Consider the following 4,072-nt stretch of genomic DNA (forward strand, 5'->3'; position numbering starts at 1 on the left):
TCCTGTAATAATTTAATTCAGTCATCTTCTGGTGCCATTCATTCTCTGAAAAATGAAACCATTTTCCTGAACACACCTATCCAGTTCCTAATTTCAATATTCTATTATAACGGATGACGTAAAATGAGATTGTAACTTCAGAGGTAAGCAACAAAAATATTAAAATAATTCTCATTTAGAAATTTGTTCTACTTCATGATGCTTATTAGAAATTGTGCATTGACATATTCGAATTCACTCAGATATTTATAATGAACGTCTTACATCATATTTGTAATATTATTAACTATTTATAAACACTTTCTCGATAAGAATAGTTCAATAAATTATAGAATTTGTAGAGCTCATTTTGTGAAATTAATAAAATAGAATAGAAACAAAATTTAATGGAATAATATATGTAAATAGTATTTTTCTTTCTTCTTCTCATATTAAAATAAAAAATATTGAAGCAAATTCTTAATAACAGAATTATTTTATTAATAAATTATTGCAATAAATTATATTTGTCGGTTAATAATATGGTACACTTTAAAATGAATATTCTTCCCAGAATATTGCTGATAAACATCTTGATAGATTATATTAATAACAGTAATTATTTTACATGTCTCGTAAAATTTGCACGTAAACATATCATAGTTAACTAACGTGTCATTCGACAAGTTATATCGGAGTTAAGTGCACATGTACCTGATATGCTATGGCCTTCTTGCGAACTTTGTGTCACATTTTCAACTTGTTCTTACCTTGTATAAACTCTAAAATTAAGCTTTTCGCTTCTAAGTTTCTGAACATTCAAATATTCGCACAAGTAAAAAAAAAAAAAAAAAAGAAACTTCGAATTTCTAAATTTCAAATTTAAAAAGAATATTCTTCGAAATATCTATCTCACAATATTTGCAATAATTTTGAAATATTCAAATATTTCTCAACTTTGTCGAATAAAAAAAAAAAAAATGTTTCAAAGTTTGAAATCTCTATCTTTAAGTTTTAAATTTAAAAATGATATTCTCCAGGGAAACACCGTGAACCTATCGACGCTGTGACGATGATGACAGTGTCGCAGCAGTTGGTGCGTACGCCTGATAATCCGCTCGCACCCTTGACGCCGGCATCCCGTCCACGTTTCTCTCGCCAAGTCCGACCTCGGCGTATCCTTGCGACTATTTTCGCTTGTAACACGTTCCGACATGATAGATGAGAGTTTTCTGCGTTTCCTCCACGTCCCCGTTGCTCGAAACCTGCCAAACATTCCCGTTCAACCTAGTGGCACGGAACGTCGAATAATTTAGGACCGCGGACAATACCTGTCGTTTCTGCTACCATTTCGTCCTCCGATCGTCTTGTGCAGCTCCCTCTCACCCTATCCTCGCCAACGTTTGCCAGCCCTCATTTTTGCGACGTTTGAATTTCGTGTATACTTCGCTCGATGATATTATTTTCAGACGAGTGATATATTGATAAGAATGTTGATCTTTCGATAATTTGATTGTAATTTAATTTTAAAACCATTGCCTTGCGAGAAATGTTGGATCAATTAATTCTCTTCAAAATTCCATATATGAGAAATATTTAGAATTGTGTTAGATATTCTTTTTAGAGTACAATAGAATTCGTGATAAGTAGCTTTACAAATTATATGAATGTCGTTATCGAAGAGTTAATCGTAGGATTATTGATATCCGAATACAAAAATTGTATACTTTATTGGACTTCATTTAAAAAAAAAAAAAAATTACTATTTAAGGAGTTAACAGGAGAGTGAAAAATAATAGATAGGGTTAAGGGCGGATGTGGATTCAAAGCGACCACGTGTTCGATCGTAGACAGATTTCTTACTCGATATAAAAATAGAGTTATGCTTTCATTGAGTTGCACGTGTAATGAAAGACAGAGATCACTTTCTTTTCTCTTTTGTTCTCTTTTGAAAAGAAAGATCACTTTCTTTTCTTTTGTATTTCTTTTTTTTTTTTTTAATCAATTAATTAACATTAAAAGAAAGATTATTTATAAATAATTTATATATAAATTATAATTTATTTATAAAAAATTTCTAAATAATATCAGGATTTTTAGACGATTAAGTTAGGAAAGAAGGAAAAATTTCCGTAATTAATGAAAAATTATACTTGAAGATTTAATCTGCAAGTATCTCTGTTTAAACGAGTTCGAATACTGTTCTTCTAAACGTAATCTCTGACTCTTCGCCAACAGTAGTTACGTTAGCTCAGTTTGTATCTTCTTTCTTTCTTCTGTTTTGCTTTTTTCCTGCTTCATATGTAGTCAATCATATGGAATTCGTCATATTGTCATAAACTGTCTATTCGTTTGCTTTTTTTCTTGCTATTTGATGAAAGAGAATGAATTTCGAGAATGATTTAAAAATTAATAATTTTTTAATTATTTTTTTTAGAATTTTTATTTTAAAAATATTTCTATATTCTTGGTTTTTCTTAAATGTATTTTATTATTGCATTTTCATTTCATCTTTATTTATATTCTTTTAATATACTTCTCTTTATATTTTGTTATAATATTCTTTTTTTCACATATTTCCCAATATTTCTTTTTCATACTATTTAAAAATTAAAAAGTATTATATTATTATTTTTCTTAATGATATAACATGAAAATAAGACTTCCTCATTATTTTCCTCAAATTAATCAGTCATGGAAACCAACGTCCTTCAAACTATCCTATGTCAGAGCAGAAAAAAAAAGCAGACTGGTAACCCAGAACAGGGTCATACACAGGGTGAATAAAATAATTATTCATAATTTCATTCACAATTTGTTTTTCAACAATATCAAGAAATCCTTCAAATGTAAAATAAATGTTTATATGATATATAACCATTATCCAATTTCATTTAAAACAATCTTTTTATATGACTTCAACAAGTTTATCTAGAAAAAGAAATTATTAACATCAATTATATTTATTCTACTACACAATTCCAATTTCCATTTCAATATATCTTTCTATCTTTAGAAGATTGAGCAAGATATTTAAATAAAATTTAATAAAATTATTTTACATAAATTCTTCGCGTTATTTATATTGGATTTTCCTTGAAAGTCAACCCTACACTTGCAACTCTTTTCTCATCGCATCTTTTGCTCGACTCTCTCTCTCTCTCTCGAGAACTAAAACGATTCTAATATGTATATAATATGTCGCGACTCAGAACCAGACATCTGATGCAAAACATTCACGACCACTTTCATGATGTCGTCAGTCAGTATCGACGTATAAACAATCGCGTGCCATTTATTTATAAGTATTCGCACGTGTCGTAGTGGATCGAATTAAAGCGAACGTACGATAGTGTAAGTTTTTCTGGCAAATGATCTGTCCACGAGGATGCTAACGAAAATTGCAAAATTAAATTTCTGGCAACGATCCGTATCTCGAGATCCCACGAAAAATTCTTTCAAGTTCTTTAGCGGGGAAGTTTTAATTTTAAGGCGTTTTGTAAAATTTTAAAGTTTAAAATTCAAAAAGTCTGCTAAATTTGAAATGTTAGACTCGAAGAATCATTGAATTTGAATTCAATTGGAGATGATTAAATCGATAAAAGTTGAAACTTTGCATTTCTGCGTGTGGAGGATATTTTAATTAGATATTTGGATTTATCGTTGAATTATTGTTCAATTGGTTAAATAATTGGATGAATATTTACGTTTGATATTAAGATTGATATTGAGATTTTTTTTTTTTTTTTGATACACTTTTGTTAATATCAACGAAAAAAATAGCTTCGATAAATTATAAGCTACTATCCGAAGGAAAATAAGACGGTGTGTTCGTACATGGTTTACTTAGAATAAAATATTGTCACAATATGGACGGTCGATTCATATTTCTGAAAATAATGCAGCCTCCAAAGAAAATATTACGTAGCTTAGAAACACGAGTATGAGACATCTTCGAACGATAATTTTCGAATTTCAAGGATACAAATTAGACGTAGCAAAATTAGATTCGAATCAACACTTGTATGAAAATCTTGCAAATTCATTTCACATTTATATTATTCACTCTTAAAACAGAAAGAAGAAATTTCGA

This window comes from Apis florea, unplaced genomic scaffold, assembly GCF_048593485.1.
Source record: "Apis florea isolate Af1SG1 unplaced genomic scaffold, ASM4859348v1 contig_2897_pilon, whole genome shotgun sequence".
Taxonomy (NCBI): domain Eukaryota; kingdom Metazoa; phylum Arthropoda; class Insecta; order Hymenoptera; family Apidae; genus Apis; species Apis florea.